The 23,911-nt window shown below is 39.0% G+C and overlaps 1 protein-coding gene and 1 pseudogene across 5 annotated transcripts in view; both read left to right on the top strand.

Moving 5' to 3' along the window:
- The window catches only part of TEC (tec protein tyrosine kinase), a 160,947-nt gene that overhangs the window by 17,566 nt on the left and 119,470 nt on the right, over window positions 1–23,911 (top strand). The gene's annotated exons all lie outside the window — the stretch shown is intronic.
- LOC116754245 lies at window positions 3,902–4,475 on the top strand (annotated as a pseudogene).

Genomic DNA, 23,911 nt, shown 5'->3' with positions numbered 1-23,911 from the left:
TTTTTTTCTTTGCTTCTAAAATTTCCTCTCAGAATCAGTCTGTCTTTTTTCTCTTGCCATTTCAGCTTGCCTGGCTCTTTCTCTTTGTAAAAAGCTGATCTCAGGGACTTCCCTGGTGGCGCAGTGGTTAAGACTCCACGCTCCCAATGCAGGGGGCCCGGATTTGACCCCTGGTCAGGGAACTAGATCCCACATGCATGCCGCAACTAAGAGTTCCCATGCCACAACTAAGGAGCCTGCAGGCTGCAACTAAGGAGCCCATCGGCCACAACTAAGGAGCACACATGCCGCAACCAAGACCCGGCGCAACAAAATAAATAAAACAAATATGAAAAAAATACCCCTCTGATCTCAGAAAGGATCGGATCTTTTATTTATTCCATGTCAGGTAGCATTCTTCAAGTATTTAGTGAGTACTTACTATGTGAAGGAACTATTTTAGGAGCTGAGGATCCAGTGGTGAATACACAGACTAGGTTCCTGCTTGTGTGGAACTCACAATCAGTGGGGAGATCACACAATTAAAAACAATAGAAGTGTCATATAGTGATAAATATCATGCAGAAAATTAAAATCCCTGTTTTAATTTAATCAGAGTGACTGGTTATCTATTTTAGATTGTGTGGTCAAGGGAAGACCTTTTTGCGAAAGTGACATTTAGGCTGAAATATGAGTTTTAAGAAGTTATTGGTTAGAGAGTGAGCAAGAGGGAACAGGTGGAGTGATTTTCTAGGTAGAGGGAACATGATTCGCAAAGGCCTCCCCATGCTGTGAGTTTGCTGTGTGTGAAGGACAGGAAGAAGGCTGGTGTGGATGCATAGTGGGTCAGGGAGGGAGTGGTACTAGATGAGGTTGGACAAGTAGGTGATGTACTAAGTTAAGAGATGTTTAGTCTGAGTGCAGGGAGCCCATTAGGGGGTTCAAGTAGGACTGAGGACATAAGCTGATTTATGTTTTTAAAAGTTTGTGTTGACTGATGAATGGAGTAAGGATTATAAGAAGATAAGGAAGGAAATAGTGAGACCTAGTAGGAGGATGCTACAGTAGTCCTGACAAGGGATGATGGTGGCTGTGTCAGTTATTGCCACAGTAATGCCATGCAACGAACATCCCCATAAACTTAGTGGCATAGAGGAATAAGGATTTATTTTTGCTTGAGTCAGTGGTATGGTTGGGTAGTTCTGCCGTTCTGGGCCAGGCTCAGCTGATCTTGACTGAGCCTCCCCCTGTCTATGATCAGCTGTCGGTCAGGTAGGTAGCTCTGCCATATTGCCTGGTTTTCCTGATGTGTTTGGCAGGGCCAGCTGGCTGTCAGCCATCTAGGATGGCCTCGGCTGAGACAACTGGGACAACTTTGCTCTCCTCTGTGTGTTTATGTTACATCCCTCTAGTAGGCTAGCCTGGGCTTATTCTCAGGCTGGCCCAGTCATAGTCTCATGGTGATCACAAAGAAGCAAAAAGGAAGTAGAAATGAGTAATCAGCTTTTTAATCCTTAGCTTGTGTCAAATTTGCTACTGTCCCATTGGTCAAGGCAAGTTGCAAGAGTACATCCACAGTTAGTATAGGAGGGCATTGTCAAAGAGCAAGGATACAGAGAGGTGTGAAAAAATGCAGAGAGGCATGAAAAATCAGGGCCATTAGTGCAATCAATCTACTGCATTAATGGGAGAAAAGCGAAGTAGAGACTTGAATATTCAAGTTTAGAATATTTTGGAGGTACAGTCTGAAGACCATGCTGATAGATTAGAATTGAGGTATGAGAGAGAGGAATGAATCAAAGATAACTCTTAGATTTTTGGCTGGGCAGCTGGGCAGCTGGTAAGGCCATTTACTCAGATAGTAAAGACTAGGTAAAGAACAAATTTTAGAGGACTATCTAGCACTCTGTTTTAGCCATGTTATGTTTGAGATACTTGTTAGATAGTCAAAGATGTCAGGTTTGCAGTTGAATATATAAATCTGAGGTTCTTGGGGACGGGGCTAAAGATGTAGCTTTCAGGGTTATCAACCTATAGATGGTATTTCAAGCCATCCAGCTGGATGAGGCAGCCCCTGAGGAGGAGGTATAGATGAAGAAGCAAAGCAAGCCCAGGATAGAGCCCTGGTGTGCACCGGTGTTTAGAAGTAAAGCAGGAAAATAGAAGCCAGCAAAGGAGACCGAGAAGGTGCAGACTCTAAGATTGGAGAAGAATCCGGGAAACTCTGGTGTCCCAGAGAACCAAGAGAATCTAAGCATTTCAAGGAGAGAATGGTCAGCTGTGTTTAACACTGTTGGGAGAGACAAGAACTGGGAAGTGACCATTGGGTCTGGCAACAAGGCTGTTCTTGGTGACTTTGACAAATGCAGTCTTAGTAGAATGATGGAGACAGAAGCCCAACTGGAGCAGTTTGAGGAAAGCACATGAATTGAGAAGCAGGGACAGCAACCCTAATCCTGTCTTTCAAGAGCTTTTGCTGTAAAGGGACTCAGAAGTGATATGGCAGCTGGAGGTGAACGTGGGTCATGGCAAAGATTTATGTTTGGGAACGTAAGTGATGCTGCTGTACCAAAGGGGATGATCTAGTAGAGAAGGAACAGGTGCACCGAAGAGGGGGAAACTGTAGGCCAGAAATGTTTGAAATGGCAAGAGAGGATGGGATTGAGAATTTAGAATAAACTTAGTCAGTGTGTACTTGGGTGCTGTGTTTTATTTCTCATTTTGGAATGAAGACGTATATTTACCACTGGAACAGTTTCAGCCATCTCCAGGGTAGGGAAGAATATGAGTTCTGTTGTGACACTGGGCAGACTGAATGCCTCTGTATTGGGCTCATTCAACTTCTGTTGTAGAGGAGAGACCTCTTTGGAACTACTCTGTCTCTTTTGGTGGTGTTCAGTTTTTCTTAAAATGGTAGAAAAGCTGATAAATTCAGTTTCTTAGATTTTGACATGGGTAGCAAGTTTGGCAGGTCCTGGGCAGAGCTAAGAAGGGAATGTGAATGAACGTGCCACTTCCTCATCCAGGTTCCTATACCAGTATGACTTGATGTTTTGATCAATTCAGTAGATCCTAGATCAGGCACGTGTTCTGGAATTCCAGCTGAGAGGTAGAAGTTTTGCCCTTTATGCTTTTTAAGCCACTGTTACTTCAATTGGAAAGTATAATGTAAAGCAACTAGATTTAATAAATGGTAATTTTAAATGTATTTTGTTTAAGTTTAAGTGTACATTTGGTGGTATTGAAGCAACTGTTTTCATCAGCCTTCCTGGGGTCTGTGCTTTGTGTGTGGTGGGTGAGGATGGCGGTGTGAAGAAACGCAGTACCCTGTCTTAGAGTGTCTTTACAGCCTTGGAAGATTTTTTGTCCACTTGCTTTGAATCTGCTTTGCTATTTCACTCGTTTAAATTATTGGTGTCTACTCATCCAATTCATATTGTGAATTGAGAGCCACATCTGTCGCCACTCTGCCTTTTACAGCTTTCTGATTTGGTGGAAATAATACTGAAAAGGACATCTGCTAGGGTCTTAGTAATTCTTATATATAGCAGTCTGAGGACTGTTAATTCAAAGTTAGCAGAACTATCATGAAGTCAAGAAGCAAGACGTAAATCAGATGAAGTCAGAATCTCAAAATTTAAATGTTTCTAATGTGAAGCTGTAGATCTTTGGAACTGTTGCTGTTTTTTGTTACATTACGTCTTGCAGGAGGGTATATCTGAAAATACTTGGCCTGTCAGAAAGGTGGTACCTATTAGCCTTCAAACATTTTTACAACAAATATATTGATTATTTTATCATTAATGTAATATTTACATTTCTGTCACATGTTGGAGAGTAAGTCTTAAACTGAATTTCATTCAACTTTTGTTGAAAATGAACTTAAGATCGTGTTTAACACTCTGCCGCATCTACTGTGAGAATGAAGACTATTCTCAGCCATCAGACTTGACATTCCATGAAATGTCATTACTTTGAAGGGATGCACAGTTATTGTGAAGGGCCCTAGAGGCACCCTGTGGAGGGACTTAAATCACATTAGTGTAGAACTCAGTCTCCTTGGAAAGAAAAAGAAGAGGCTCCAGGTTGACAAATGGTGGGGAAATAGAATGGAACTGGCGACTGTTCGCACGATGTGTAATCACGTACAGAACATGATCAACGGTGTTATACTGGGCTTCTGTTACTGGATGAGGTCTGTGCTTCCTCACTTCCCCATCAATGCTGTTATTCAGGAGAATGTTTCTCTTGTTGAAATCCAAAATTTTTTGGGTGAAAAATACATCTGCGGGGTTTGGATGAGGCCCGGCATTGCTTACTCAGTATCTCAAGCCCAGAAAGATGAGTTGGTTATTGAAGGAAATGACATTGAACTTGTGTCAAATTCAGCTGCTTTGATTCAGCAAGCCACAACAGTTAAAAACAAGAATATCAGAAAAAATTTGGATGGTATCTATGTTTCTGAAAAAGGAACAGTTCAGCAGGCTGATGAATAAGATCTGAGTGGTCAGGCTATAGAAACAGCAAGATGCCAAATGATTTTCGGACTCGTTTGTGATATATATATATACATATATATTTTTTTTCCTGCGGTACGCGGGCCTCTCACTGCTGTGGCCCCTCCTGCTGCGGAGCACAGGCTCCGGATGTGCAGGCTCAGCGGCCATGGCTCACGGGCCCAGCCGCTCCGCGGCATGTGGGATCTTCCTGGACCGGGGCACGAACCCGTGTCCCCTGCATCGGCAGGAGGACTCTCAACCACTGCGCCACCAGGAAAGCCCCTCGTTTGTGATATTTTAAAGATGCAATAAAAGCTCTTTTGATTTGGGGAAAAAAAAAAAAGAAGATAGTGTTTAGCAGTTGTAGCCCAAGGATCATTTCTATTTACCTAATTCTGTACTGTACTCTTGTTTCTTGAGTTAACAAGAAAACCTGTCTAGCTCAGCCCAGAGAGAAATGCTTTTATCAGGCTTTATTTACTAAGCTGTTATCAAGTGTTTATAAGAAATAGCCAGGTGAGGAATGTTTTTATAATTTCTGCCCAAATTTCTGTTGAAGATGTATCATGTAACATCTTTCATTGTCCTTTATAATCCTATAAACTAGTTTGTCCTTAGAATTTAATGACAGGGAAAGTTTTTCTTTTGATCAACTGCTGTGTATCTTATAAAAAATTATTATTCTGTGAAGCATTATGTAATCCTTCGTCCCCTGGATTTTGAGAAGCTCCAAATTTAATGCTCTGATTATCAGTGTGTAGTAGCCTTGTAGCATCTGTGCGTTCAACTTACGGGAATTAAACTCTATGAGTTAACAAAGAAAAGAGAGAAAGAAGCAACATTTTTTTAAAAGCTTGGACCATTTTTTAAAAATTTAATTATTGTTTTATTTTGGAGTATAGTTGATTTACAATGTTGTGCTAGTTTCAGGTGTACAGCAGAGTGATTCAGTTATATATATACATATATCCATTCTTTTCATATTCTTTTCCCATATACGTTATTACAGAATATTGAGTAGACTTCCCTGTGCTATACAATAGGTCCTTGTTGATTATGTTTTATATATAGTAGTGTGTATATGTTAATCCCAACCTCCTAATTTATCCACCCCCCCACCTTTCCCTTGGTAACTATAAGTTTTTGTTTTTTTTTTTTTGCGGTACGCGGGCCTCTCACTGTTGGGGCCTCTCCCATTGCGGAGCACAGGCTCCGGTCGCGCAGGCTCAGCGGCCATGGCTCATGGGCCCAGCCGCTCCGCGACATGTGGGATCTTCCCGGACCGGGGCACGAACCTGTGTCCTCTGCATCGGCAGGTGGACTCTCAACCACTGTGCCACCAGGGAAGCCCCTGGTAACCATAAGTTTGTTTTCAAAGTCTGTGAGTCTGTTTCTGTTTCATAGATAAGTTCATTTGTGTCATATTTTAGATTTTGCATATAAGTGATATCATTTGGTATTTGTCTTTCTTTTTCTGACTTACTTAGTATGATAATCTCTATGTCCATCCATGTTGCTGCAAATGGCATTATTTTTCTTTTTTTAATGGCTGAGTATTATTCCATTGTATATATATACCACGTCTTCTGTTTTTTTAAATAGATTTATTCATTTAATTAATTTATTTTTGGCTGCATTGGGTCTTTGTTGCTGCATGCGGGCTTTCTCTAGTTGTGGCGAGCGGGGGCTACTCTTCTTTGCGGTGCGTGGTCTTATTGCGGTGGCATCTCTTGTTGTGGAGCACGGGCCCTAGGCGCGTGGGCTTCAGTAGTTGTGACACGCGGGCTCAGAAGTTGTGGTTCACAGGCTCTAGAGCACAGGCTCAGTAGTTGCAGCGCACGGGCTCAGTTGCTCTGCGGCATGTGGGATCTTCCCAGACCAGGGCTCAACCCGTGTCCCCTGCATTGGCACATGGATTCTTAATCACTGCACCCCAGGGAAGCCCCTGTACCACATCTTCTTTATCCAGTCCTCTGTTGATGGACATTTAGGTTGCTTCTGTGTCTTGGCTATTGTAAATAGTGCTGCAGTGAGCATTGGGGTGCATGTGTCTTTTCGAATTACAATTTCTCCAGATATATGCCCAGGAATGGAATTGCTGAATCATATGGTAGCTCTATTTTTAGAGAAACAACAATTTAAAGAGTGTCCATGCTTCTATTTACCATTTTACTCTGGGAGCATATGCCCCAGAGGGTGTGTGCACTGGGAGATGCAGGAACCTCCCTCTCCCTTGTCTTAGTCTGCCAAGGTTTTTCCATGAGCATCTCATAGTGCCAAGTGTGATTTTAGTGGTTAAAGATAAGTTTTTCACACAAACTGTCCCTTGAGTCCAAACCAACTATTGATACTTTGATACTAAATCAAATAACCAAAAATCTGTTTTTCTCTCTGCTAGATTGTTAGATTGTTTGCAAAAAGTCCTCCATAACTCCTTTCCCCGTACGTACTCCACCTTGAAGAATCACCTCCAATTCTGAATCTGGGCTTGGCCATGTGACTTGCTTTGGCCATTGAGATAATAGCAAAGGTAAATCATTCAGAGACGTGAAATGTGTTGTGTATTGGGGCTTGGTCTCTCTTACTGCTCTTGGAACCTTGAGAACTACATGTATAAATCCAGGTTGTCCTGTTGAAGAGACCACATGGAAGGGAAGTGAGGTTTCCTGGCTGATAGCCTGCAAGTGCTTGAAATGTGAGTGAGGCCGTCCTAGACATGCAGGCCCGAATTGCCCACACAACAGAATCAGGAGCAGTAATACATTTTTATTGTTTTTATGCTAGTAGTTATGGAGTGGGGTTTTTTGGTGATGGTCATTCTCATCAAAAGCTAACTAATATAACTTCCAGTGCTAGTGGACATTTTTGCTGATGCTGTGTTGGACTTATCCAGAGATAGTATGGCCATGTCTTCTGTGGAATGTTCAAGGCTAATTTTGATTATATTCAGTTTCTGCTGTACATGCTGATGTGAGAACCAACCTCCACATAAGCTTTGGTTCCACTCTGTTTTATTCCTTCCTTTTGGTTTCTAATTTCTCCTTTTACCTTTAATTCTCATCTGTATATTGTTTACATGTTGTGCCTGTATTTTCTCTTAAATTTCTTTTATTGAGAATAAATTCAGGTCACATAAAAACCACCATTTGAACCATTTTAAAGAGCACAATACTGTGGGTTTTAGTATCAGTATATTTACAATGTTGTATAACCACCACCACTATCTAATTCCAGAAGATTTATATCACTCAAAAAAGAACCCTAGGGCTTCTCTGGTGGTGCAGTGGTTGAGAGTCTGCCTGCCGAGGCAGGGGACACGGGTTCGTGCCCCAGTCCAGGAGGATCCCACATGCCGTGGAGCGGCTGGGCCCGTGAGCCGTGGCCGTTGAGCCTGCGCGTCTGGAGCCTGTGCTCCGCAATGGGAGAGGCCACAACAGTGAAAGGCCCACATACCACAAAAAATAAATTAAAAAAATAATTAAAAAAAAAAGAACCCTATACTCTCTCCCCTGCCCCCCACATTCTTCCTTCATCCCATCCAAGCAGTAATCTACTTTTTTTCTCTATTGATTTGCCTATTCTGGACATTTCATATAAATGGAATCAATGCAACATGTGGCCTTTTGTGCCTGGCTTCTTTTCCTTAGTATAATGTTTCAAAGTTCAGTCATGTTGTACTATATGTATCAGTAGTTCATTCTTTTTTATGGTGGAATAACATTGCATTGTATGGATATATATATATATATATATATAAAGAGAGAGAGAATAAATAAATAAATAAATATATCTATATATATCTATCACCATTCATCAGTGTATGAGCATTTGGATCATTTCCACTTTTTGGCTCTTATGACTAATACCACCATGAGCATTAGTATACAAGCTTTTGTGTGAATATATGTTTTCACTTCTCTTGGGTATATACTTAAGAGTGGAAATGCTGGGTCATAGCTTAACTCTGTGTTTAACTTTTGAGGAACTGCTGAAATGTTTTTCACAGTGGCTGCACCACTTTACACTAGTAGTATTTGAGGGTTCCAGTCTTTCCATATTCTTGTCAATCCTTATTTTCCTTTTTTTGATTATAGCCTAGTGTGTGTGTAGCAGGATCTCATTGTGCTTTTTTTTTTTTTTTTCCCGTACGTGGGCCTCTCACCGTTGTGGCCTCTCCCACTGTGGAGCACAGGCTCCGGACACACAGGCCCAGCAGCCATGGCCAACGGGCCTAGCCGCTCTGCGGCACGCGGGATCCTCCCGGACCAGGGCACAAACCCGTGTCCCCTGCATCGGTAGGTGGACTCCCAAACACTGCACCACCAGGGAAGCCCCCTCATTGTGCTTTTGATTTATATTTTTCTAATAACTAGTGATGCTGAGCATCTTTTCATATGTTTATTAGCTTTTTGTACATCTTTGGAGAAATGCCTATTTAAGTCGATTACCTGTTAAAATTTTGTTGTTGTTCAGTTGTAAGTGTTCTTTATATATTCTGGATACTAGACTTTTATTGAGTATATCATTTGCAAATATTTTCTCCCATTCTGTGGGCTGTCTTTTCACTTCCTTGGTAGTGTCCTTAGACATACAGAAGTTTTTAAGTTGAAGTCCAATTTATCTATTTTTCTTTTGTTGCTTGTGCTCTTGGTGTCATGTTTAAGAAACGATTATCTAATCTAAAATTATGAAAATTTACAGCTACGTTTCCTTCTGAGAGTTTCTTGATTTGAGTTCTTACATTAAGTCTTTGATCCATTTAGAAATCATTTTTGTTTGTGGTGTGAAGTAGGCGTCTAAATTCATTCATATTCAGTTGTCCCAGCACCATTTATCGAAAAGACTACTCTTTCCTCATGGAATGGTCTTGACATGCTCATCAAAAATCAGTTGACCATAGATATATGAGCTTCCTTCTGGACTCCCAATTCTATGTCGTTGATCTGTGTATCTATCTTTATGTAATACCACACTGTTTGGATTACTGTAATATTGTAGTAAGTTTTGAAATTGGGAATGTGAGTCCTCCAACTTTTTTTTTTTTCCCCAAGATTAACTTGGCTATTCAGCATTATTGTATGAGTTTTAGGATCAGCTTGTCCATTTGTACAAAAAAAGAAAAAAAAATGGCAGTTGGAATTTTGATAGAGTTGCATTGAATCTATAGAGCCATTTGGAAAGTTTTTCATTTTAGCAATATTAGGAATTTCAATCCATGAACATGGATGACTTTCCCTTTATTTAGGTCTTCTTTAATTTCTTTCAACATTTTTTGGTTTTCAGTGCATAAGCCTCACACATCCTTGGTTAAATTTTGTTCATGTATTTTTAAAAAATTTATTGAAGTGTAGTTGATTTACAATGTTGTGTTAATTTCTGCTGTACGGCAGAGTGATTCACTTATATATATATATTCTTTTTCATATTCTTTTCCATTACGTTTTATTATAGGATATTGGATATAGTTCCCTGTGCTGTACAGTAGAACTTTGTTGTTTATCCATTCTATATGAAATAGTTTGCATCTCCTAATCCCAAACTCCCAATCCATCTCCCCCACTCCCCTCTGCCTTGACAACCACAAGTCTGTTCTCTATGTCTGTGAGTCTGTTTCTGTTTCATGGATAAGTTCATTTGTGTCATATTTTAGATTGCACATATAAGTGATCTCATATGGTATTTGTCTTTCTTTTTCTGACTTACTTCACTTAGTATGATAATCTCTAGGTCCATACATGTTGCCGCAAATGGCATTATTTCATTCTTTTTCTAATGGCTGAGTACTGTTCCATTGTATATATGTACCACATCTTCTTTATCCATTCATCTGTTGATGGACATTTAGGTTGTTTCCGTGTCTTAGCTATGATAAATAGTGCTGCTATTGTTCATGTATTTTTATTGTAACGTGTCTCAGTTTCTCACTGGATGTACACAAGGTATAAATTATAAATCAATAAAAATAAAAATTTTAATGTAGCTTGTCAGCTATCTAATGTAGCCAGACTTTTACTATAGAAGTCTGGGAGTAAGGACACTAGATTTCTAGTCTCAAAGGTATTATTATTGTTGCTGTTGTTATATTGGTGACATTCTCTCTGCTTTTATTTATTTATTTATAAAGTGGTACTTGCTGCGAGACTCTTGCACATTTTAATTTCATAGTGATTAGTAGTAACACTACAAAAAATAAGTTAAAATGATAACACTAGGAGGAAACACATGACTCTTAAGTGCCACGTACTCTTCTGAGTGCTTTATGTGTACGAACTCATTTAATGAAATGAAATACTGAGTGGGGGTGCAGGTTTTTTTTTTTTTTTTAAATAAATTTATTTACTTATTTTTGGCTACGTTGGGTCTTCATTGCTGTGTGCGGGCTTTCTCTAGTTGCAGCCAGCAGGGGCTACTCTTCGTTGCGGTGTGCGGGCTTCTCATTGCGGTGGCTTCTCTTGTTGCGGAGCATGGGCTCTAGGCACACAGGCTCAGTAGTTGTGACTTGCAGGCTCAGTAGTTGTGGTGCACGGGCTTAGTTGCTCCGCAGCATGTGGGATCTTCCCGGGCCAGGGCTCGAACCCATATCCGCTGTGTTAGCAGGCGAATTCTTCTCAACTGCTGCGCCACCAGGGAAGCCTGGGGGTGCAGTTTTAAAAGTTAAAGGACTGTGTGATTGTGTGTTTGTGTGTGTGAAACCTTACCTTCTGAATGACATTGAGAAAAAAAACAAACCATAATTTTAGCCTAGAGTTCTTAAAAAATTGCTATGGTGAGTAGTTTTTAAAAATTAAGATACTGATAACAGTATTAATGAACAAAGAGAGAGAGGTAGTATTTGTCAACTCAGCTTTTTTGGACTCTGATATTTATATTATCAGTAGAGAGGTTTGGACCTAGTGATTTCTAATTATTGGAGTGCCCAGCTCTCATTTTCTGTAATCAAATAACCTGAATATGAATAACCTGGGTACACCCCTGTCCTCTGTGTGGCATTTGAGAAGGATGTTTCAGGGGAGGGCTCTTTAAGGCATTAGAGAGAAAGCCCACTGGAGTGTAAGCTCCAAAAAGGCAGGGCCTGTGTTTTCCCTTGCACTGTTGTATCTCTGTCACAGCGCTTGGTATACAGTAGATTTTAAACAAACCTTATTTGGTTGAAAAATGAATGAACAAACAAACACAAGGCTGGAAAGGAATCATTTTGGATTTCGATTTCTTTTTGATAGTGGAAATAGCATTCTCTCCTTTGAGAGTATGTGTGCGTATTTGTATGGGAATGGGGGAGAGGAAGGATTACTGAAATAGAATATATTTAAATGAATAGAAGCTGTTTTTACTGTTTGTTTTTCTTCAGACTCACCTTGCATTTCATGAGGCTGAGCCCTTGCTCCACTATCTTCCTTGGGTGACAACTAACTCAGCCTTTACCCAGCTCAGACATCATCTTATCTGATTATCTTTCCACCTCCTACCTCTGGGCAGAGCCGAAGCTTGTATCCATCTGTGGTGTAGCACTTATTACATGATTAATGACATCATTAGCTTCTGTCATATATGTCCTTTCTCCTAGGCTGTGGACACCTTACTGGATGTGTCTTATGCTTTATTTTGTGTCCCAGAACCTGATAACATATCTGGCACTTAGCAGATGCTCAGTTAACAGTTGTAGAATGTGTAGATGTGTATCAGTTCAGAACAAAGGTATGGCAAAACCAACTGACTGTGCTTTCCTGTTTGCTGTTTTTAAGAAACTTTACATGCATTTTTCTGATTTACACCTCATGATACTCCTTTAAGGTTGGTATCATTATCCTCATTTTATAGGTAAGGAAATAGTCTCAGAGGAGTTAAGTAACTTGCATGAAGTTATACAGCTAATAAATGGCAGAGTTAAGATTTAGAGCCAGGTCAGTCAGACTCAAAAGTTCAGGTTCCTGTAGGCAAAACATTCTCTGACATAAATCGTAGAAATGTTTTCTTAGGTTATTCTCCCAAGGCAATAGAAATAAAAGCAAAAATAAACAAATGGGACCTAATCAAACTTATAAGCTTTTGCACAGCAAAAGAAACTAAACAAAATAAAAAGACAACCTATGGACTGGGAGAGAATATTTGGAAACAATGTGACCAACAAGGGTTTAATTTCCAAAATATACAAGCAGCTTATACAATTCAGTAACAAAAACCAAACAACCCAATCAAAATATGGGCAGAAGACCTAGACATTTCTCCAGAGAAGACATTCAGATGGCCCATAGGCACATGAAAAGATGCTCAATATCACTAATTATCAGGGAAATGCAGATCAAAACTACAATGAGATATTACCTCACACTGTTCATAATGGCCATCATTAAAAAGTCCACAAACGATAAGTGCTGGAGAGGGTGTGGAGAAAAGGGAACCCTCCTACACTACTGGTGGGAATGTAAATTGGTGAAGCCACTATGGAAAACGGCATGGAGGTTTCTTGAAAAACTAAAAATAGAGTTACCATATGATGCAGCAATCCCACTCCTGGGCATGTATCCAGAGAAAACCGTAATTCGAAAAGATACATGCACCCCAATGTTCATAGCAGCACTATTCACAATAGCCAAGACATGGAAGCACCCTAAATGTCCATGGACAGATGAATGGATAAAGAAGATGTGGTACATATATACAATGGAATATTACTCAGCTATAAAAAAGAATGAAATAATGTCATTTGAAGCAACATGATGGACCTAGAGATTATCATACTAAGTGAAATAAATCAGACAGAGAAAGACAAATATCATATGATATGACTTATATGTGGAATCTAAAATATGATACAAGTGATCTTATTTATAAAACAAAAAGAGACTCACAGACATAGAAGACAAGCTTATGGTTACCAAAGGGGAAAGTGGGTGGGGGAGGGATAAATTAGGAGTTTGGGATTAGCAGATACAAACTACTATGTATAAAATAGATAAGCAACAAGATCCTACTGTATAGTACAGGGAACTATATTCAATATCTTGTAATAACGTATAATGGAAAAGAATCTGTATATGTATAACTGAATCACTTTCTTCTACACATGAAACTAACACAACATTGTAAATCAACTATACTTCAATTAAAAAGAAAAAAGTTCATGTTCCTTCTACTAAATCATGCTGCTTAGCCAGAAGTTCTAACGTAAGCAGTCGGTGAAATAAGGTAACGGAGGGTGACATAGGGAAAGGAATCTTTAGTATAATGTTTAAAGAACCATTGTTTATGTCATTTGCAGCTCTGTCAGGGAACATATTAAAATTTTGAGAGTTAACATGTCAAAGGTATAGGCCTGCCTTCTAGATGGTTGAATTTTCTGTGTTTAATACTATAGTAATATAGGGAACAGGTGGGTTTCTAAAATGTTGAGCTACATAGAATTTTAGGGCTAAAGACTGTTAGAGCTCATCAGCTTCAGTGCATTAATCTTAGAGATGACATCATAGGGTCTCAGAGTTTGTGAGTTTTGCTTTCTGTTGCATTGTCAGTTAAGGGCAGAGAAGGTTCTTCTATACCATGAGGCTCACTTTTACATGTTAACAAGAGATTAGGAATAGTGGCGGACAAAGACCTGTCACATTGAAGAGATAGCACAAGAGAGCTTGGAGGAAACACCGTCAGTTCTCAACATCAGAGATGTGTGGGACTCTGGGTTGAGTAAACTCTGAGCTGCCAGCCCCGTCAGAAAAAAGAACCTCGTGCATAGGGCAGAATTAATCCTCAGGAACATTTCAGAGGAGAAAAAGATCCTGTTAGTTTTTTGTTGATTTATGGTTCAAAGACAAAGACCATGCTGATTTGAAATGCAGATGGATGTACTTTTGAAAAAGAATTTTCCTGCAAGTCTGTCCAGTGACAATAAGAGAAACTAAATATGGTGAGAGGGCTGAAGTAGATGCTTCCGTTACCTTTGAGGTTTGGTTTCTGAAGTAAATACCATTGAGGCTTAAATAAACGGAAATCATTAAGCCATCTAATACTTGTTGCATACGTATTGTGTTTCAGGCAGTATACCAGTTGCTAGATCATGCCAAATATTATACTTTCTTTTGCTTGGTTTGTGTTAAGACAGGGTATTCAGAGGGGGAAAAATACTTGGAAATATGCTTTTGAGAAATTGCTGTGGAACAGAATGGATATTTATATATCTGTATAACATGTATACATACACATAGATATTAACTAATTTATTCTGTGTGGCTATCCAAATATCAGTATTCTTATTTACGTAAAGTTGATTTTTTACAATTTCACACAGCACTGGAAAAAATTGGACATCTATTTTATAGAATATAATTTTTCAAATGGAATTTTCAGACACACTGAAATATGCAATCATCTGTTGGCAAAACATGATATTAAGATTTAATGCTTGGGGGACTTCTCTGGTGGCGCAGTGGTTAAGAATCTGCCTGCCAATGCAGGGGACACGGGTTCGAGCCCTGGTCTGGGAAGATCCCACGTGCCGCGGGGCAACTAAGCCCGTGCGCCACAACTACTGAGCCTGCACTCTAGAGCCTGCGAGCCACAACTATTGAGTCTGCGTGCCAAAACTACTGAAGCCCGCGCGCCTAGAGCCTGTGTTCTGCAACAAGATAAGCCACTGCAATGAGAAGCCTGCGGACTGCAGCAAAGAGTAGCCCCCGCTCTCTGTGACTAGAGAAAGCCCGTGCACAGCAACAAAGACCCAACGCAGCCAAAAATGAATAAATAAATGAATAATTTAAAAAAAAGATTTTATGCTTGGATGTCACCCCCAAAGGAGAACTGTCTAGAGTCAGAATCTTTGTATGGTATGGGAATGCTTATGTGTGGGAAACATTTGTTTTGGAGAAGGTAGTTGAAAGTAATAGGATGATGGTGAAATGAAAGTTCACTACCAAATGTAAGGTAGATAGCTAGTGGGAAGCAGCCGCATAGCACAGGGATATCAGCTCGGTGCTTTGTGACCACCTGGAGGGGTGGGATAGGGAGGGTGGGAGGGAGGAAGATGCAAGAGGGAAGAGATATGGGAACATATGTATACGTATAACTGATTCACTTTGTTATAAAGCAGAAACTAACACACCATTGTAAAGCAATTATACCCCAATAAAGACGTTTAAAAAAAAAGAATAAAAAAAATACTAGATTTGAATTCAAGCTGTTGACAAATTCTGGAAGTTTCATGAAACCATTTCTCAATTCTTTAACACCTAGAATGGCCTTGTTTCTTTCCAAAGATTTGTACCATGTGTATCGAATAAACGTTTTTCCCCATGCAAATGTATTTTTAATTCTATAATTGAATCCATATTGGCACATTATTCTAGTTAAAATTTATTTTAATTTCAGCCATGTACTTGGAATGCATTTCGTATGTAAAGTGAAGAATATATATAGTTAAAAGAGTCATTCTTCTGTAACTAAGGCTACTGCTTTTCTGTTTAGCTTCTTTTCTACACTAACAAAATATGCAAAATTAAAACTCATAGTGGAGAGCCAGTATAAAACTTCTGAACATACAGATGGCCAACAAACACATTTGTCAACAGCTTGAACTGCAAAGATGCTCAACATCACTAATTATTAGAGAAGTGCAAATCAAAACTACAATGAGGTATCACCTCACACCGGTCAGAATGGCCATCATGAAAAAATCTACAAACAGTAAATACTGGAGAGGGTGTGGAGAAAAGGGAACCCTCATGCATTGTTGGTGGGAATGTAAATTGATGCAGCCACTGAGGAGAACAGTATGGAGAGCCCTTAAAAAACTAAAAATAGAACTACCGTATGACCCAGCAATCCCACCACTGGGCATATACCCTGAGAAAACCATGATTCAAAAAGACACATGCACCCCAGTGTTCATGCAGCACTATTTAGAATAGGCAGGACATGGAAGCAACCTAAATGTCCATTAACAGAGGAATAGATACAGATGTGGTACATATATACAATGAAATATTACTCAGCTATAAAAAGGAATGAAATTGGGTCATTTGTAGAGACATGCATGGACCTAGAGACTGCCATACAGAGTGAAGTAAGTCAGAAAGAGAAAAACAAATATCATATATTAACGCATATATGTGGAATCTGAAAGAAATGGTATAGATGATCTTATTTACAAAGCAGAAATAGAGACACGGACGTAGAGAACAAACGTATGGATACCAAGGGGGAAAGGGGAGTGGGATGAATTGGGAGATTGGGATTGACATATATACACTATTGATACTATGTATAAAATAGATAACTAATGAGAACCTACTATATAGCACAGGGAACTCTACTCCATGCTCTGTGGTGACCTAAATAAGAAGGAAATCCAAAAAAGAGGGGATATATGTGTATGTATAGCTGATTCACTTTATTATACAGTATAAAGTAACACAATATTGTAAAGCAACTATACTCCAATAAAAAAATATTCTGAGAATGACAGAGTGAACACATGCCATTTAAAAACTTTTATTTCCTTTTTATGATTCAGATTAAAATCAAGCAACTTTTAAGAAAGAAAATTTTCATATATATTATACATGGAAGTGATTATATAGACCAGAATATTAACATCTGTTTTTATTCATGTGTTGGTGTATCTCTAGCCATCTGTCAAAATTCTCTTCATATGTCATATCCACATTGAAGTGGTCCACCATACTTCGAAGAGGGGTAATTGTTATCGCTTTAGTGATTACATGTTAGTGATTTTTAGGGGCTATTAGTGTTCCAGAACACTTTGTACATATCACTTTTATAGCCCTCAACAGCTTGTATTGTAGCTCTTTGTTTTTAAGTCATTTTTCCCTGTGCCACTCTAGAGTAAAAATCATGCCTTGCTCATTTTTGTAACCACCTCAACGCCTCATGCATAGTTCCTCATACATCATGGCTATGCAATTAATGCCAGAATGAATGATTATATATGAATGTCTGAAACTACTCCTGTGAACAGATTGGTTCATGAACTGAACATGGTGAAAAGATGGATGAGTGAAGAAATGAATGAGGAAACATTTAAGGGAAGGAAGAGAGTTGACAGGGATTAGAGATGAATGAAATGAGAATGAGGTGGTCAAGAATGGTGTAGTATATTAATTATATGTCCCAGTTATCTACTGTTGTGTGACAAACTACCTTAAACTTACAGGCACACAACAACAACCATTTTATCACACTCGTGGATTCTGTAGGCTAAGAATTGGACAGGGCACAGTGGGAATGTCTATTCCACAATATCTGGGCTCTTGGAAAACTTGCTACCTGGGAGCAACTTGGACAATTAAGGGCTGGAATTATCTGAGAGTTTTTCTCAGTCATATATCTGTCTCCTGGGCTGGGATGATTTGAAGGCTGGACTCAGCAGGAATTCTGCACTAGAACACTTATATGTGGCTTCTGCATTTGGCAGGAGCTTCTCTCAGTATGGTGGCTAGGTTCCAAGAAGGAGTGTTCCAAGAATGAGAAGTCCAAAAGAACAAGGGGGGAGGTACTTGGCCTTTTCGGGCTTAGCCTCAGAGATTACATAGTATCCCTTCTGCTGTACTATATTAGTTGAAGGAATCAAAATCCCACTCAGATTCAAGGGGAGGAGTGTCAGTGAATTTGCATCTGTTTTAAAAAAGAGCAGCATTACTTATCATAGATGGTCCAGATAATGATGATGATGGGTAGAGCAAAGAACAGGGAAGTACATTGTCAGTTTACTCCATTAGGGATAGGGTATATGAAAAAGGCCCAGTTCCATTCTTTGGCGTGTAGCTGTCCAGTTTTCCCGACACCATTTATTGAAGAGACTGTCTTTTCCCCCATTGTATATTCTTGCCTCTTTTGTTGTAGCTTAACTGACTGTATGAGCATAGGTTTATCTGGGGACTCTCTATCCTGTTCCACTGATTCCAGTGCCATACAGTTTTGATTACCATAAGTTTGTAGTATAGTTTGAAATCAGAGAGTGTTATGCCTCCAGCTTTGTTATTCTCTCTTAAAATTGTTTTGGCTATTTGGGGTCATTTGTGGTTCCATACAAATTTTAGGATTATTTGTTTTAGTTCTGTGAAAAATGCCATTGGTATTTTGATAGGGATTACATTGAATCTCTAGATTGCTTTGGGTAGTATGGACATCTAAATGGTATTGATTCTTCCAATCCATGAGCATGGTATATCTTTCCATTTATTTGTGTTGTCTTCAGTTTCTTTCCTCAATGTCTTATAGTTTTCAGAGTATAGGTCTTTCATCTCATTGGTTAAATTTATTCCAGTTGTAAATGGGATTGTTTGCTTCATTTCTCTTTCTGATGGTTAGTTATTAGTATATAGAAATGCAGCAGATTTATTTATATTACTTTTCTTATACCATATTCAAAAATAAACTCGAAATGGATTAAAGACTTGAATGTAAAACCTGAAACGGTAAAACTCCTAGAACATATAGGCAGTAATCTCTTTGACATCAGTCTTAGTAATATCTTTTTGGATATGTTGCTAGAGCAACAAAAGCAAAAATAAACAAATGGAACTACTTCAAACTAAGCCTTTGCACAGCAAAAGAAACAACCAACAAAACAAAAAGACAACCCACTGAATGGGAGAAGATATTTGCAAATGATATATTTGATAAGGGGTTAATATCCAAAGAACTCCTCCAACTCAATATCAAAAAACAAACAGCCTGATTAAAATATGGGCAGAGGATCTGAATAAACATTTTTCCAAAGAAGACATAAAACAGACATAGGAAAAGATGCTTGATACCACTAATCGCCAGGGAAATGCAAATCAAATTGTATACAATGAGGTATCACCTCACACCTGTTAGATTGGCTATTACCAAAAAGACAAGAAACAACAAATGTTGTCAAGGATGTAGAGGAAAGGGAGCCCTTGTGCCCTGTTGGTGGAAATGTAAATTGGTGCAGTATAGAAAACTATATGGAGGTTCCTCAAAAAATTAAAAATAGAACTACCATATGATCCAGCAATTCCACTTATGGATATTTATCTGAAGAGAATGAAAGCACTAACTCGAAAAGATATATACCCCTCAGTGTTCATTGCAGCATTATTTACAATAGCCAAGATATGCAAGCAACTTAAGTGTTCTTTGATAGGTGAGTGGATAAAGAAGGTATGGTATATATGTGCAATGGAATACTACTTGGCCATAAAAAGGAATGAAATCTTGCCATTTGCAGCAACAGGGATGGACCTGGAGGGTATTATGAAATAAGTCAGACAGAGAAAAATAAGTGAAATGAATCAGACAGGGAAAATCAAATACTGTATGATGTAACTTATGTGTGGAATCTACACAACAAAACAAATAGACAAACAAAAACAAAACAGAAATAGACTCATAGGTACAGAGAACAAACTGGTGGTTGCCAGAGGGGAGGTGGGTAGGAGGATGGATAAAATAGGTGAAGAGGATTAAGAGGTACAATCTTCTAGCTGTAAAGCAAATAAGACATGGGGAAGTAACATACAGTATAAGGAATATAGTTAGTAATACTGTAATAACTTTGCTGACAGATAGTAACTAGACTTTTATGGTAATCATTTCATAATGTATAAAAATATTGGATCACTGTGTTGTACACCTGAAACTAATATAATATTGTGTGCTAATTATAATCCCATAAAAAAAGGTCACTGGACATCTTCCACAGTAATTAGATCATGGCTTATATTCATACTTTTTAAAAGTAAATTTATTTTATTTTATTTTATTTTATTTATTTTTTGCCACATTGGGTCCTCGTTGCTGCGTGTGGGCTTTCTCTAGTTGTGGTGAGCAGGGGCTACTCTTTGTTGCGGTGCGCGGGCTTCTCATTGTGGTGTTTTCTCTTGCTGCGGAGCATGGGCTCTAGGCATGCAGGCTTCAGTACTTGTGGTGCACGGGCTCAGTAGCTGTGGCCTGCAGGCTTTAGCGCTCAGGTTCAGTAGTTGTGGTGCACGGGCTTAGCTGCTCCGTGGCATGTGGGATCTTCCTAGACCAGAGCTCAAATCCATGTCCCCTGCATTGGCAGGCGGATTCTTAACCACTGTGCCACCAGGGAAGCCCCCATGATACTTTTTGAATGTAGTTTACAATTTTCATTTGTTACAAGTGATGTATGAGAATGTTTAGTATTTTTATCAGTGTATTTTTATTCTTTTAGAGATCAAGTATGTAACAGCTGGCATTTCAGTTTTGGAAATTTTTCATTAACTGAGCCTCACAAGCCTTAGAAGTAAGGGTAAATAATTCTCTAGTCTAATTTGCCATCTTGTTTTAGTATGCTCTGTAGTTTCAGTTGTGATGCTTACCTTTGGTGAGCTTTCTAATGATTCTTTTATAAAAAGACAGCAATTTGATTATACTCACTTTACCTGACTGCCCACTATTATTTGGTACTTTGTTAGCCTGTACAGAATTTTCTTTTTATTGTGCTTTAGGCTTGAAAAGCTAACTTCTGCTTTCATGAAATTTGAACAGGGGAAAGGAAAGGAAATAGAGGGAAGAAGAGGAGTTATAACAAGGGCAAATGTTGCATAGACTGTGGTTTTATTTTTGGAAAATAAAAATAACCACATAACCATAAAATAACCATAAAAATAACGCAGAAACCACATATTCCTGTCTGTTGGGGAAGAAATGGTATCACATTACCTTGCCATGAAGTTCTGCTGACTCAGGGGATCATTGGGATCATTGGAAGAGCTTCCGTGATGAGCTGGGTAGTGTGGTAATAATATCCTGGAGGAAGGAGAGCCCACCCACCTTTTTCTACTTTTATTTGGCTGCCTTGGTTCTTTTTTTCCCCCTCTCTCCCTTCTCTTCCTCCTTTCATCTTTTTCTGTTCTCTTTCTTACCAGTTCCAAAGGGTTGGATGACAGGGACATAGAAAACCATGCTATTCCCTTAAACATATTTCAAAAGTTTTTATTATGGAAAATTTCGAACACAGACAAAAATAAAGTATAATGAACTCTTCCTGTGTGCCTCACTCAGCTTCAACAGTTATCAACTCATGAATAATTTTGTCTGTGCTCCCATATCCCGCTTACCAGGTTATAAAGCAAATCACAGACATTATTTTATCTGTAAGTTTTTCAGTATGTGTCTCTAAAAGATAAGAACTCTTAAAAGTACAACCACAATACCATCGTCGCACCAAAAAACTCCAGAACAACCTAACACTATTTTGTTATCATCAAAATCTTACCACAAACTTAAATATCACCAATATACAGTTAGTATTCCAGTTGCCACAGTTGTCTCACACATTTCAGCTGTCTCGCAAGACTTTTTTTTTTTGCGGTACGCGGACCTCTCCCTGCTGTGGCCTCTCCCTTTGTGGAGCACAGGCTCCGGACGCGCAGGCCCAGTGGCCATGGCTCACGGGCCCAGCCGCTCCGCGGCATGTGGGATCCTCCCGGACCGGGGCACGAACCCGTGTCCCCTGCATCGGCAGGCGGACTCTCAACCCCTGCGCCACCAGGGAAGCCCCGTCTCGTAAGACTTTTAAAGTCTATTGGTTCCTCCTCAATCTCACTGTTTTCGTTCTTGAAATTTTTGTTAAAGAAGCTTGCTCATTCTGTAAAAAAACCGAATGCGATAATGACTTGGGTTCTTTATTCCTATTTTGAAAACAATAGGAAAATAATATGTTGACGTAGATGAATGTTTCATATTAAAAACAATTTAGATTAATATAGTAAAGGAACACATTTTGGTGTTATTTTATATATAATTTCCAAGTTACTTTTATGTTTGTTTCTAGTATAGTTGCTGAAAATCACTTTACCTACTTGAGAAACTTGTTATTCATGTCTTGTTTTCACTGGTTGTTTCCTTCTGAATTAGCAAGAAGCAGAAAGAGAAGTATTTGCTGTGTATCAGAAATTCCTTCATGGGAGGAGAATTAATGCCAGAATGTTGTCAAAGTGAATCCACTTATGTTTCATAGTAAGTAGTAAAAAACAAAACAAAACAAAAACCAAAAAAACACAAAAAGCAAAAGAACACAAACCCTTATGATTCAGACTTTATCATGAAAAATAAAGTGAAAATGTTTATTTTATCTCATATATGGCACCATTTAGATTATAATTGTTAACTCTTAGAACAAAGATGCAATCAAATATTAGTTGTTTTCTTGAGATTATTTTTCTGATGAAAATGCATGATAGAAAGTTGTGACAGCCTTTACGTTTAAATTAGCACAGATCTAAAGAGGGCCATTTTTTCCGAAAGCGTTAGAAAGCTTTATCAGTTTTTGCAAGGGTGTATCCGTGCGGTAGAATAAAGATTAAGTCACTGTAACAAAGAAACCATCATATGTCATTTCTAAAATAAGATAGAGGTGTGTTAATCTCTCAAAGTAGGGTACCAAGTCTAGGCTGATAGGGCAGCTCTGCTCCATGAAGTCATTCAAGGACTAGGTTCCAAGAGACTGACACACCATGTAAAGCAATTATACTCCAATAAAGATGTTAAAAAAAAAAAAAGAACTAGGTTCCATCTTGTTCCTCCCTTGCTCTTGTCTACAGTGATATCTTGAATGCATAAAGTTGAGTCTGCCATGTGTACTTTCCGGCTGGTGGGGAGGTGAAAAATGCCCTAAATCCGGGGAGAGTAGCTTGTCTTTAAGTTGAAGTTGGCCCACGCATCACTTCTGCACACATCTGCTTGGCTTGACCTTAGATGGCCACGTGTCACTGCCAAGAAGGCTGGGAAGTATCATCTCTAGTCCATACGTCCAGGAAGAAGGGAAGAATGGATGAGGGCAGGGGGCAAAAAGCAGTCTGCTTCAGTGTACTTTAGTAATTTAAGTGTAAGTCATTCTTGACACTTGTTGTGTTATTTTATATTATTTTTACTAGCTAACTAACTGCAAGATCCTCATTTGCCAGTGGCATTGAGTGTGATGGGAGCAATTCTCCAACATTATTCTCATTATTGACTTTTTGAAAACCCTTATCTTTTGAGTATTTGAAGTTGTTGACTGTTGCATTCCCTTATTCAGTGCGAGAAGCAAAACCTAGTAATGTGGAAGGAATATTTGATTGGGACCTATGTGGTTAATTGATCAGTGAGTAATTTTTATGACAACTTTTGCTTCTCTCTAGAATCACTTAACTATGAATCACCTATAGAGTAAATATATTTGTTGATGCTTTGAGGTATTGTAAGCATATAGGGTGGGGGTCCCCAGAGGAAGAGAACCCGGCCCTTTTAGGCCTAAGCCATTTTGTGATCTAAGCCCAGCCACCATGCTTGCCCTTGCAGAAGAATAGGTCTCAGTAGTTAATGATTTTAAGGGAGCAAAAGAAGGCAAAAACAAACAGCTGTTCCCAGGCCAGGGCGATAACTTAACCATAATATATCAGTTTACGATTTCAAAGGTAAGGATTAGCCTGAAGCACATTCTTGAGCTG

Source organism: Phocoena sinus, chromosome 5, assembly GCF_008692025.1.
Source record: "Phocoena sinus isolate mPhoSin1 chromosome 5, mPhoSin1.pri, whole genome shotgun sequence".
NCBI classification, from domain to species: Eukaryota; Metazoa; Chordata; class Mammalia; order Artiodactyla; family Phocoenidae; genus Phocoena; species Phocoena sinus.
Note: the sequence above shows the minus strand (reverse complement) of the source record. Positions and strands in the feature narration are given on the sequence as shown.